The sequence below is a fragment of the Pleurodeles waltl genome, chromosome 4_1 (assembly GCF_031143425.1).
Source record: "Pleurodeles waltl isolate 20211129_DDA chromosome 4_1, aPleWal1.hap1.20221129, whole genome shotgun sequence".
NCBI lineage: Eukaryota > Metazoa > Chordata > Amphibia > Caudata > Salamandridae > Pleurodeles > Pleurodeles waltl.
The window spans coordinates 35,543,195-35,556,781 of NC_090442.1; the positions used below are offsets into that span (position 1 = coordinate 35,543,195).

Genomic DNA, 13,587 nt, shown 5'->3' on the forward strand with positions numbered 1-13,587 from the left:
CAAGAAGACGGCGGAGGCCCAGCTGGGGATGGCCTCCCAATGTGGAAGGGGTGCCTGTCGCACCATGACCCCCCTGATGTTACGGATCCTGGCGGTGGCCTATCCGGAGTTGGATGGGCGCTTGAGGGCATCACAGCAGCCACAAGGGGGAGAGTACACTCTCCTTCAGCTGACTCTGCAGCGCATTACGAGGTGTCTAGGTGGGGGAGGTGGGCAGTGGGTTCCCCTAGGCCAGGGCCACTTGGTAGACCAGGCCACTTGTTAGGCTGGCTCTGTGTAAACTCAAACCCACTAGTGGTAATAGCCATCTACACCTAGTCAGGCTCCTGTGACTTCCATGTGTGCAGTTATTGGGCTTAGGCCTCGTACCCCATGGGCATTTGAATTTGTTAGTACATGGCATAGTGCAGAGTGCTGCTCCCTGTGTGTTGTGTCCACCAACGGTAGTGGTGTTGCATGCACTGAACATGTTTTTCTTCTGTATTTCCCCCCTTTTTGTTTTGTCTCCCTGGCGGAGGAGCAGTGGCACCGGAGCAGGAGGGAGCTGCAACCCACTTGGCCCTGGCGGGTGAAGCAATGGAGTCTGAAGCCACCAGTGGGATGGAGGGCGAGGGGAGCTCCATGACGGGGACAGGAGCAGACACCAGCAACAGCGACTCCTCCTCTGATGGGAGCTCCCTTGCAGTGGCGGTCACCTCTGTGCCCACCGCATCAACAGGTACAGCCACCACCCCCCCACAGTGTGTTCTGTGCCCGCTCACCCAGGAGGGTGGGCATCTCCTTCGCCCCAGGCCCTGCCCCAGTCAGCCCTGCTGCCCTCAGTGAGAAAGCTATTGACCTCCTGAGATCCCTCACTGTTGGGCAATCTACCATTTTGAATGCCATCCAGGGTGTTGAGAGGCAATTGCAACAAACAAATGCATATCTGGAGGGCATTCATTCTGGGCAGGCGGCCCAACAGAGAGCATTTCAGGCTCTGGCCTCAGCACTGATGGCAGCCATTGTCCCTTTGTCCAGCCTGCCCCCTCCAACTTCCTCTACCCCGACCCAATCCCCTGTACCTCAGCCTATCCCAAGAACACCATCAGACCAGCATGCACACTCATCAACATACAAGAGTGGACATGGCAAACATAAGCACCACACATCCCACAAGCACTCACACAAGCACTATCCCCATGCAGACACAGCAACATCCACTGCCTCCACTGTGTTCCCTCCTCCACGTCTCCCTCCCTGTCTCGTCTCCATCTCACACCTGCATGCACTCCATCCTCAGCCAATACCTCCAACACCAGCACGCCCATCACCGCACACAGCTCACGTGCAATCACCACCCCACTACCATGCACACATCCCCAGTGTCCTCTCCCAGTACGTCTGTGAGCCCTCCTCCCAAAGTACACAAACGCAGGCACACACCCACCCAACAGCCATCCACCTCACAACAGCCTACGGCCCATGCACCTTCACCCAAATTCAGCAAACGTACACCTCCTACAACCACTACCTCTTCCTCCACTCCCAAACCCCCTCCATCTTCCCATCCCAGTGTGTCAAAAAGAAATTTCTTGGCAACCCTTGACCACTTCCCTACACCTCCCCCCCACCCCCGTCCTTCCCTTAGGGCCAGACTTTCCAGGTCCCAGCCCAGCACCTCAGACACCAAATCTCCAGGCACAGTGGTGCCAGCAACTGCGGGGTCATCGAGTGTGCCACCCATCAGGGCTGCCAGTGTGCCACGTAGCGAGGGCAAGGACATTCCACCACCTGCCAAGGTGAAAAAGGTGGCCACATCCTGGAGGGAGAAGCTGCACCTCCCAGCCACCAAGGGCTCCGCAAAAACAAAAGGGGACAGTGGCAAGACACCTGCGGCACCATCAAAGGTGGGGAAGGGACAAAGGCAGAAGAGCAAGTCAGGATAGGGCACGGTGGCAGCGACTGAGGGACTAGTGTCACCCCTTCTGTCCACGACTACCCTCACCTGTACGGCGGAGAACACCGCAACCTGCACCGCAACCATCACCGCCACCTGCACAGCCACCTGCACCGCCACCTGCACGTCTGCAGCCTCAGCAACAGTCCCCAGCATCATCCCCAGTGGGCAGCCGTCCGAGGCTGCAGGAGACATCCTGCTGTGTCCCTCAACAGGTGCAGACCCATGCACCACCGCAAGCACCACCGCCACAGACACCGCCACCAGCCCCGCGACATACTCGGACAGTGGCACCAACGCTGACATGCCTACCATCTCCAGTGGTCAGTCGTCTGAGGCTGGAGGAGACTTCCTGGACCCTGGGCAGCTTCCAGGAGGCATGACTTCCATCACTGTTTGCACCTGCAGGTGGAAGGCGAAGCCGTAGCAGTGTGGGGTATGTCTCTGCCTCCATGGCGTATCATGCTACCTGTTCCTAGGCAATCTCGTGGCACACACACCCAGTTGAGGGAATGGGACCGGCCACACTGCATGTTGAGCACTCTGGGCACCAGGCCCCCTCCAGAACCAGTGGAGAGATACATCCACTACCTCAGTCCTTGGCAGGATGAAGCACTCTGAGCACCAGGCCACCTCCAGAGCCAGTGGAGATTGACATCCACTACCTCTGTCCTTGTCAGGATGAAGCACTCTGGGCACCAGGCCCCCTCTAGAATCAGTGGAGATTGACATCCACTACCTCAGTCCTAGGCAGGATGAAGCACTCTGGGCACCAGGCCCCCACCCGAACCAGTGGAGATTGACATCCACTACCTCTGTCCTTGGCAGGATGAAGCACTCTGGGCACCAGGCCCCCTACAGAACCAGTGGAGACTGTTATCCACTTGAGAGACTGTGGCTTTGCACTCCCCAGGATACAGCAGTGGGCAAACCACCCACTCTAAAGACTTGTGAGACTGTGGCTTTGCACTCCCCAGGATACAGCAGTGGGCAAACCACCCACTGTAAAGACTTGTGAGACTGTGGCTTTGCACTCCCCAGGATACAGCTATGGGCATGGAGCCCCCTGGTGCAGCAGTGGCGTTGTGCGTTCATCCGGCTGAGGTGCCCCCTTTCCCTTCCCCCTGAGGTACCGGTTTAATTTCGATCTGATGCCCCTGCAGTGTTCTCTCCGTTTCGACTCAGGTATCTTGTGTGGGCTTGGCCCATGCATTTGGGGACCAGTGGTCCACGGACAATGATTGGTACACTATCCGGACTTGTATAGTTGGTGTACAGATTTGTATATACTGAATTTTGAACTTTCAATTTCTGATTTTTCATGATTACAATCGTTACATTCATTTAATTGTGTCCTTCCAGGGTGGGGGGGGTGTATATGTAATGTTGCTGCATTTATTTGTGTGTATGTTGTTGTGGGTGAGGGTGGGGGTATTGCGTGTTGCGTGTGTGTGTCACTCTCTTTTCCCTCCCCCCACCCCTGTGTTGTAGGTTCAGTACTCACTGTGGTCGTCGACTGTGTCTGTCCTGCTCCTGATAGAGCAGGAGGAAGACCAGCATTGGCAGTATGTGTAGTTCGGGCTCCATGGCGTCCTGGTTCCTCGTTGGGTGTCGAGAGGTGAGTGGTTTCCCTTCTGTGTACTGTTTCTGACGTGCTTTTGTTGGCGTTTGTTCCGCCCGGGAGAAGGTGGCGGATAGGCCTGTTGTGAAAGGGTGGGCGGTACATTGTCTTCCGCCTGTCTGTTGGCGGTGACCATCGCGGTGTTTGTTTCTACCGCTGTGGCGTCGGAGTGTTAATGTGGCTGTCTATGTTGGCAGTTTCCGCCATGGTTGTGATACATTTTTTTAACCGCCGGCCTGTTAGCGGTATTACCGCCAGTTTAACACCGACCGCCAGGGTTGTAATGAGGGCCTATGTTGCTCTTCAGGAAGAACAGTCATGGGATGTAGACGAAGTGACACTGACCAAGAAAGAAACATAATTCACATTGAGTGACAGCTCAAGTTTGTCATCACTACCAAAGTACCACCAGCAAAAGCACACAGGAGAAAAAAACCATTTCAGTTGTACTAAATGTGTGAAGAGCTTTAGTCAATCAGCACTCCTAAAAGATCATCAATGAACAAAAACAGGGAAAATGTCATTCAGGTGCAGTGAATGTGTGATGAGCTTTCATCACTTATCAAGACTGCAAAGTCATAAGCGAACCCACACGGGGGAAAAACCATTCAAATGCACTGAATGTGTGAAGAACTTTAGTCAATTATCAAACCTACAAAGACACCAGCAAACACACAGAGGTGAAAAACCATACCATTGTAATGTATATGTGAAGAGCTTTAGCAAGTTATCACACCTAAAGGTACATGAGCGAACACACACAGGGGAGAAACCATTCAAATGCACTTAATGTGTAAAGAGATTTAGTCAATTCTCAAACCTACAAAGACACCAGCAAACACACAGGTGTGAAAAACCATACCATTGCAATTATTGTGGAAGTAGTTTTAGTAATTCTCCAGCATTAATAAATCATCAGCAAACACACACAGGGGAAAAGTTATTCCAGTGCAATCAGTGTATGAAGAGCTTTAGTCAATTATCAAACCTACAAACACATCAGCGAACACACACAGGGGAAAAACCATACCATTGTAATTATTGTGGAAGTAGTTTAAGTGTTTCCTCAACATTAATAAATCATCAACAAACACACACAGGGGAAAAACCTTTCATATGCACTGAATGTATGAAGAGCTTTAGTCGATTACCAGATCTTCAAAGGCATCAGCGAACACACACAGGGGAAAAACCATATCATTGTGGGGAATGTGTGAAGAGCTTTTGTGAGTATCAGATCTCCTAAGACGTCAGCTAAAAGATTTGAATCACCCGCCCAGGCCCACCTTTTGCCGCACTGCAAACAGGTAGGGCCAGTGTAAATGGTCAAATGCCTTCTTGGCGTCTATAGATAGCTTTAGTGCTGGTATATGGGAACACTGGGTTTTATCTAACAAGTGGCATATACGTGTTCTCTTGTCGCTGCAATTGCGTTGAGGAATAAACCCGGCTTGGACTGGGTCTACAATACTTTGCATATAAGGGGCCAGTCGATTTGCTAAGAAAGAGGTGAAAATCTTGGCGTCTACATTGATTAACGAGATTGGCCTGTATGATAAGCAGTAGAGTGGATCCTCAACCGGTTTGGTTAGGACCGTAATCATGGCAAGTCTCATGGAGTCTTTGAGGGAACAAGTGTCACGGAAGGAATTTTATAAACATTATTAGTATTAGAGCCAATTGGTTAGCAAATAATTTATAAAACTCAGCGGGGTATCCATTCCTCACAGTGGCCTTCCCAGGTTGGAGGCGTGAGATCGCTGGGAAGCACCTCATCCAATTTATGTCCTGGTCCAGTTGCCGAGCATCTATAGTAGGCAGTCTCTCTAGTGGTACCTGTTCCAGGTAGGACGTATAATCCTCTTTTACTAGGGGGTCAGCAGTGTAAAGTTGGGCATAGGATTGTTCAGAAGCTTACACTATTTGATCATTGTGATCGATGCGCCCTCCTCGCTGTCTAATCAATGCCTCCACCCTTTGTCATGTTGTCTTTGCCCGTAAGCTATGTGTTAAAAGACGGCCTGCTTTGTTGCTCCCCACATAGGACTTTTGTTTGGTGTGGATCAGTGCATATGTTGCTCTATCCATGTCCAGTGCCCATAATTGTTTGTGTGCTGTGTTCAATTGTCTGCATGTTTTGTGGGATCCCGATAGTTTGTGATTCACTTCTAATCCTTTTAACTGTCGTTCGATTGCAGCCCTTTTATGTCTCCGGTCCCTACTGAGATGAGTCGCTATTGCAATAAGCTTGCAGAGAAGGACTGATTTTAACGCGTCCCAGAGTACTGCTATGGGAGTGTCAGGGGTGCCATTATCTTCTAAGTATTCGGTAATGGCATCAGTCAATTCGGAGACGTGTGTTTCACTAGTGAGGAGTCGGAGGTTGAGACGCCAAGGCCCATATTTATACTTTTTTTGCGCTGCATGTGCGTCATTTTTTGATGCAAATGCGGCACAAAAAAGTATAAATATGGGCCCAAGAGTGCTGTTGGGAAGCTGGGCTAGGTGGGGATGCAGTTATATAGAGTGGGGCACGGACCCAGAGTGCCGCTGTACCTATGTCTACTTGTGTGACAGATTGCAAAAATCGTGGAGTGGCTAGGTATAGATCAATGTGTGCATATGTCTGTTGAGCTGCAGAATAGAAAGTGTAATCCCTCTCTGTGGGATGGTAGTGCCACCAGACATCCATTAGCCCATAATCCGCGAATGTCTCCAAAGTCTGCTTTGAAAATGCCCCTGTTTGTCCCACTCGCTGTACTGATCGATCCAGATTGGTGTCTAGCACTAAGTTAAAGTCCCCGCCAATGAGCACAGTCCACAGTGACCATCACCTTGTCTAAGGCCTCTACTGTAAAAGTCTCTTGATGGTCATTAGGCGCATTTAGAGTAGCCAATGTAAAAGTATGTGAATGTAGTGTAATGTTAAGTGCCAGTTATCTGCCAGGGATGTCAGCTTGAATCTGGGTGTCTTTACCTGGAAAGTGGGTAGCTATCAGGATAGCCACACCAGCTTTTTTCCCTGTACTAGATGAGAAGTATTGTCTATCAAACCACTTGGATCTTAAACGTTTCCAGTCAGCTTGCACCAAGTGTGTTTCTTGTACCAGGAATATATCACACCCAGAGTCTCGGATTGAGATTAGAAATGTTAGGCGCTTTGCAGCTGTGTTAATAATGCGCATCTTTATGTAGTCAGTGCTCAGATGCGTAACTGTGTGGTGTGTCCCTGATCGCTGGAGAATAGCCATCTGGTTTACCATGTGTAACTATGTTGTACAAATGAAGACTCATATTGCATAGTAGGTAGGAGGAAAGTTAGGGAGAAATAACATAGGGTATCAAACATGTCAACATAAATAAGAACCAATGCGTTCTTCCCCAGTACCGATGCGAACTAGTAAAGTGGGATCCATGGCAAGGCATCCTGGTCCAAGGGCAGCCTCCCTTCATGGGGTTCAAGTCTCTGCCGCTAACTTATGGTGCCCTGGAAACAGGAGATGGACCTCCCCCACTCACCCTCACATGGCATCTGGAGTGCAGAAAAGTGGGCCAGCAGACAGGCCTTTTGCTAGTTCAGTGCTGTTTCAGTATCTCTCAGTCATTGTCCATTTGGGTGTTTGCTCCAGGTGGTTCAGTTGTCTGAGTACAGCTTCCCGTTCACTACGGCTCTCCATTGCAGTTGGCCCAGCTGTCCTCCCCCTTCTCTTTCTTCCTGGGCACCTAGAGGGCGCGAATGCACCTGATAAGCTGAGTTGCGACAAGTGTGGTTCTTCCTCATTTTGATTCTTGGTTAGGGGCAATTTTGCTTGTGCTTCTTCCAGTGCGCACACACTGTGAGTCTCAGCTTCCCAGATGTGCGTGGGGTGAAAAGGGTGGCCCCAGCGGTAGTGTGCTTCTCGCTTTTGTAAGAACTCCGTGGCTGGTTGTAGTTGGCGGCGTTGCTGTAGTGTTATGGGTGAGAGGTCGTGATAAAGCTATAGCTTAGTACCCTCAAAGTCAATGTGATTGCGATCGTGTGCTGCTGCCATGATGATTTATTTTTGCCTGTAGTAGTGCATGCAAGTTAAAATGTCTTGTGGTTGCCCTGAGGATGTAGCTGGTCTTCCAGCCCTATGAACTCTGTCTATGGTGATCTCTTGTGGTTTGGGTTCCGGCGCGATATGGTGAAACAATCAACGGGTATAATCTTCCAGGTCCCCTCTGGCTGCTTGCAATAGGACTCCTTTAATTTGAATGTTGGCTCTCCAGGACTGGTTTTCAAGGTCTTCCACCTGATATCGAAGTTCCTCATTTTTGTCCTGTAGCTCCAATATTTCACGTTGGTGTCCATCTAGCTCTTCCTCTTGTGCATCACTGGCTCGCTCAAGGTTATCTACCAATTCACTCATGTCTTTTGTGAGGCCCTTGATTTCTTTTTGCAAGGTCTTGTTTAAGTGTAGCGATATCTGCTCGTAGTGCTCCAAAGAGGGTCTCCAGGAAAATGTGTGTAACTGGTTCAGCTTCATTGGGTGATATAGTGGTGTTTCCCAGTGCATTAGATGGCTCTGGCTGAGCATCTTCCTCTGACCAGTCTGCTTTTTTCCCTGTTTTCTTTGTGAGTACGTTTCTGATCGAGACCTCCTTCTTATTGGAACGTGGGCCCTCCATGTTCTCTCCTGTAGCTGAGGCACTTCGTCAAGTTACTTAGCAACAATCCACCACTGGTATCCTTGTGCCTTTTCGCTGTTTACGCTGCCTCTAAAGCGCTGATGTGGCCCTCGAGTCGGTACAGGCCACTGTATTCCCTGGGCCCAGGCCTTCTCAACCCACACAGGTTTCAGGGACTGCTCCCCTGGCTGTGGATATGCGTTCCCACTGGAGCCAGTGGGCGCTGCAGTTGGCATGCATACTGTTTTGCTCTATATTCAGAGCTGCTCCCAATAGTTCCGAAAAGGTGTTGCCACAAGCCTCATCCCCACCCTGGGGCTCCGCTTGGCCACTCCTTGTCCCCTCCGCTTTCGGCAGCGCAGGGCCTGATATCATCACGCGGCTTCTGCAGTCACCCAGGGCCTGCGGCAAGCAATCTCTAAAGCCTACTCCTAGTGGGACAGGTCTGCCTTAGGCATGGACTCTTTAGCTGTCATAGGTAGGATCACTGAGTGTATTCAGGGACTGCTTTCTATACGAAGGGAGGCAGCAGGCCTCCGATCACACTTACTGCCAGGCATCCGCCATCTTAGGGTCAGGCGAGTCGTGGAGGGCCTCCATGGGTACTGTTTGGTAGAGGCTTGGGGCGCTTCCTCTGACGCCTTCTGCGCTCCCCCCTCCTTCAGCAGTGCTCCAGGTGCCACTCGGTGAAGCAGGGGGACTGTCCACTCCTATCTCCCCCCCAAACACCAATCATAGGAAACCCAGACTCCCTCGCGCGTTTGCAGATTTGACCTACAATGTGTGGCAGGTGGCTAACTGTAAGTGAATCGGTGACCTATATGATTCCGATGGTCTAATGGACTTCTCCAAACTACAGGCATCCTTGGTCTTACTTGGCGGTCAGACACTGGGTGTCCTTCACCTCAGTCCGCCTACATGCTGGTAGACCTCTTACCTTGTTTGAGAGGTGGCTCCTCACTTGCACCTCAGACAAATGTCTTCTGAGAGACATCTATGCTTTCTTGATCACACCAACAACACTACCCAGAATGCCAGTGAGAGGTAGATGGGAGGCTGAGTGCGTACGCTCATTTACAGACAGGGAATGGCACAACGTCTTGCATTGCGCTTGTGTATCTGCACGTAGTACAACCAGAAAGGAGATGTTTCTGAAGATAGCCCACTACTGGTACTACACACCGGCGAGGGTTCCTCACTGGAAGCCAAGAAGCAACAACATGTGGTGGAGGCAATGTGGATAGATAGGTACACTTACACTCAACCTGTGGCCTTGCCCTAAAGTGGAGGCTTTTTGGAGAGCGGTATTGGATGCAATAGATGACATATATGATACTGAAATTCCACGTCTCCCTAGCTTTGTCCTACTGGGACTCCCAAACCCACTAACACACCCACTGAGATCTGTCCAAGGCAGGGCCATTACACTGGGGTTAGGGGCGGCTAAACAGCTCTTACTTTCCCGCTAGGGAATGGAAATTTTTCCCAATATTTACAGAGTGGCTTCACAAGATGTGAGACTTGATGGGCATGGAAAAATTGATGGCCCCTGCAATATCAACCTTGCCATTATTTGACAAATCATGGGGCACATACATCCACTAACTAGCAAATTGATTTCACAAATTGACATGTCCTGTATATCTGCACATCCTCCGACTGACACGGGGTAGGGGGGACAGACCCCATAACATGACAGCTGGATGTAGCTGGATGGTTGGCCACTTCACAGGCGGGCCCCTTTTTTTCCTGACATGGTCCTTCTTCGCCCTGCTTGTTTTGATAGTCATCACTATGTATTACCCAGTTACTTCTCCCAACTTTTGCTAATTTGGTTCTTCAGTGGAGTGCATGTTATCAATCTTCTGCCACTGGCCTTTGGATGTAGGTGGGATATGCTGTATGTGTTGTTGTTATACATATAACAACAAAAGATATCTTAAACCATAACAGCAGGTCACACAGTTCACCTTACAAATTTCCGGAAATCCGCAGTCAGAAGGAAAATTAATTGTAAGAAAAACTGACTTTTGACCTCTACCTGTGCACACAGTGCAAATGTGACATACAAGAACAAGATATAAAGGAGTCTTTTAGTGCTCCTCCACTTTCTGACTGAACAGAACACCTGCTCTTTGTCAACTCGCCAGAAGGGGTGAGTAAGTCCCAAAAGTAGCTCAACCTGATGAATAATGACTCGCCAGTGGTCGAGTAGATTTTGGTTGCCCTGACAGCTGTGTGGATGGTAAAATACTTTTTTGTGGAGCCTAAGAAAGTGCTTTGGTGCAGTAGCGAAGATAGTAGATTCTATGCAGATGTTGTTGATATAACACATAGTAAATCCAAATTGAACAGGGCATGGGTGCCATCAGTATATACATAGCACTGAAAGATGAACATCTGATCGGGGGAGAAAATGCATGTGATCGGCCATGGTAGGCAGTGGTAGGAGCAATTAAGTGCTGCCCCTGTGACATCTGTGAAGGCAAGGCAGATGGCCAATGTGGCATGTTTGATAGCTGGGAAAGTACTAGAGAGCATACTGTGCAGATGTATTTTAACATCACATTTCTTTGTAAAATGTACACATTTTCAAAAAGCATGTTTACAGTTTGTGGCAAAAAGAAGTAAATCAATTTGTGAATAATCATTTGATTTTTGGTTAGTTATCTGGAATGGGGTAAGAGGTCTCTATTCTGCAGGGTCAGTAACTACGTTTCTAGATTACATAATCATTTCGTAGCATACCATCAGGAACATTATCCCAGTGTTTTGTCTTACTTTACTCTGATAGAATATGTGTTGCCTTCACACAGGCTCAAAATCAGGGTTGTTTGTATTGTAAATCGTTGGTGTACATATTTTTCCATGTTATTATATGTATTTGGTCTTGATGATTCATTGTACATAAATTGGAAAGGTGTAATATTAGAAAAACAAAATAAAAGCAAATTAAGTTGCACTAGTAAGTATGTTGTATTCTAATAGCGAGTAGCATCACTATCACTACTGTAGAGTCAGCTTCAGGTACGTCTGATTGAGCCCTATAAAGAACCACCACCATTGCTTTTCATTTTTTGCCAAGGTTCATATTGGATTATTCGCGCCCCTCCCCTGCTTTGTTTGGATCTGATCACAAATTCATGATGCTGCACCCTGTAAGTGTGCCACATCCAGTACAAGACATCTTTTCAGCAAAGGGCAAGATGATTAATGAAAGTCACTGACCCCCACACTGTGTGATAACCAGGCCTAGATCAAGGCTTCTCTTCAGAAGAGCGAGGGATCATTAATAGAAGTTAATGAGCCCCTACACACTGTGTGATAACCAGACCTAGAACAAGGCTTCTCTTCAGAAGAGTGAGGGATCATTAATGAAAGTCACTGACCCAAACACACTGTGTGATAACCAGACCTAGAACAAGGCTTCTCTTCAGAAGAGTGAGGGATCATTAATGGAAGCCACTGACCCCCACACTGTGTGATAAACAGACCTAGAACAAGGCTTCTCTTCAGAAGAATGAGGGATCATTATTGGGAGCCATTGACCCCCACACTGTGATAACCAGGCCGAGGATAAGGCTTCTCTTCAGAAGAGTGAGGGATCATTAATGGAAGCCACTGACCCCCACACTGTGTGATAACCAGGCCTGGGACAAAGCTTCTCTCCAGAAGAGTGAGGGATCATTAATGGAAGTCACTGACCTCCACGCTCTGTGATAACCAAGCCTAGGACAAAGCTTCTCTTCTCCTGCAAAGATAATGTCCAGAATGTTGCTCAACGTATTTTCCTGACAAATTGAGCATTTTAAGCTGTTTTTCATTATATGGCAGGCTGTTACTGAAAGCCCCTAAAAGAACATAAGGCCAGATGTGCAAACATTAGTAATTGCTTTTTACAAATTATGGTTATTACTGAATCACAATTTGGAAATCCCAATTACTAATGAATGAAACTTTTAAGTTTAAAAAAGCAAAATCAATCTACTTCATAACATTAATGAGGTAGGTCACAATTTGAGACCCATTAGGAATCGACGCCGTCAGAGGTATGGTGGTGTCACGCCTCCCAACCCCAGGCTTCTGTGTGACTCCTTGATCTAGTGGGGGTGCGATGTTTCTGAGTAAATCTCAGTACTCCGGCATTTGGTGAATCTCCTTGTAACTTATGTAAGAGTGCAGGATATGGTTTGGTTTATATTTCTAAGCCCCCTCTGCACCTGCTGCACTGCATGATGGACAAGACATTGTTTACATATAAATATTACCTACTGGCATCTCCAGTAGAAGTTAAAGTTAGAAAAAGTGTTTTTTTGTTTTGCCAATACTTTTGGTGCCCTTTGATGCATCTTCATGAAATTTTCAAAACCAGTACAACAGTCAGTTCAGCTGCTGTGTTGAAAGTTTCAGGGTGATTCGTCAAGTGGGTGCTGAGAAAAAGGTGGGGTCCCAAAACACTTTTCCCCCATGCAATTTCCATAGGGATTTTTAGACACGACTATAGCCCAAACCGCTGGACGGAACTATACCAAATTTGCCAGAAAAGTAGATCTTGGTCCAGAAATCACCTTTTTGTGAGTTGGGGTAAATCCATTCACTAGTGTTTGATATATTAAAGGAAAAAGAAATATAGACGCAGATACGACAGTCCCTGTGCTGATAGATGATTGGCTGCCAACACTTCAACCAGGAAGTGTTGGCAGCAATTTTGGGACATGGACTCAGCCAAGTTTCAAAAACTAGTTAGAAGGAGGTAGGAGGTGCGCAGGTCCCCCAATTACCCCACCCACCACTCCGGGCCATAACACATTTTTTTTAAATTGTCAAGGCGAAATTCGCAGAGGATCAGCAAATCTTGATGAAAATTGAAAAAAAAAAAAAAACAAGCGTAGTTTCCTGCACTTATTTAAACATAGGCCCCCAGGTAGGCCAGGTCCCGGGGACATGCGGCTTATAACAAAATGGAGAGGGGCCAAGAGGGCCCCCCCTCTTCATGGCTTCTTACATCCCTGGTGACCACCACCTCCCCGAGGCTTTAATACTAAATAGAAAGGGGGCGGATCTAAAGAGCACGGGGAGCACCACCTCCCTGAGGCCAGAAACAGAAAGCAAAGCTGGTTAGGGGTCACATGGCCCCCATCCCGGGATGTGTTTTTCAGCCTCAGGTACCACCACCTCCCCAGGGATGGCCTTAAAGAAGAAAAGGGGGGGCCGCAGGGCCCCCTCCAAGTGCCAGTAATGGCCCTGGGGACCACCACCCACATGGCCGGCTCCCTATCTCCAAAGGTGCCCACCCTCAGGAAATAGCAGTTTGTTGTTGCTTGGTGGGAGCTATGAGAGCTCCCATCAAGCGAGAGCAAACTGCAAGTCCCCACCAAGT

At 48.6% G+C, this 13,587-nt stretch overlaps 1 pseudogene; it reads left to right on the top strand.

Annotated features, from left to right (window-relative positions):
- The first annotated feature begins 4,027 nt into the window (after positions 1-4,027).
- LOC138286962 (zinc finger protein 436-like) lies at positions 4,028-4,803 on the top strand (annotated as a pseudogene).
- The last annotated feature ends 8,784 nt before the right edge of the window (positions 4,804-13,587 follow it).